A 783-nucleotide genomic window follows, 5' to 3' on the forward strand; every position below is an offset into this window, starting at 1 on the left:
AACCCCATTCGGCCTCAGCAGATGGCCGCCAACACTGAGCCTGGTTCTGCTGGAGGTTTCTTCATGTTAAAAGGGAGTTTTTCCTCTCTACTGTTGCTACAAGCATGCTGAGAATGTGGGGGATTGCTGAGTAGTCAATGAGACAATGCAATCAACTGGTTTTCCTTAGATAGAAAACTTTGAATTGATCTGACTGGATGATGTGGTGAACTGTAAAGTGCATTGAGATAACATGTGCTGCAAATTGGTGCTATAGAAATAAAATGAATAGAATTGCTTCTCATCTCCTGCTCGGTCCAAAAAATGATCACTGATGTGCAGCAAGGAGGAGCCAGTGCAACAATAGAGGGGCATCTCTGTCCTGAAAAGCCTCAGGGAACCTGGGAAGCAGGGGGCAGAGACACAGACCAGGGCCGGCTGCTTATCAATGAACATTTGTTTTTATTTATTGGAGCTTTAAAACCCTCAAAATAATAAAACTAAGCCTCCAAAGAGCAGAGAAACCACTGTGGGAGGGAATCCAGAGGGGAGGAACAGGTACGTAATCCTTATAGCAGAATAAAAGCTTTTATTTTGTGCATTTTAACGTATAGATTCACTAATGTCTTTAGAGTTTAGATATTTCCTCCCAACTTTTCCTCAACAAAATGTTTTTACAGTAGCTAAAAGTCAGACAATGACCTCTGCAGGTGAAACATGTGATTACGTTCAGCTGGTGATTGTTGACGTTTTTGCTCAACAGCCATTTTAACATATGTAGGAAAGCATGGTCTAACATTTCAA

Source organism: Cyprinodon variegatus, unplaced genomic scaffold (assembly GCF_000732505.1).
Source record: "Cyprinodon variegatus isolate N-32 unplaced genomic scaffold, C_variegatus-1.0 Scaffold370, whole genome shotgun sequence".
NCBI lineage: Eukaryota > Metazoa > Chordata > Actinopteri > Cyprinodontiformes > Cyprinodontidae > Cyprinodon > Cyprinodon variegatus.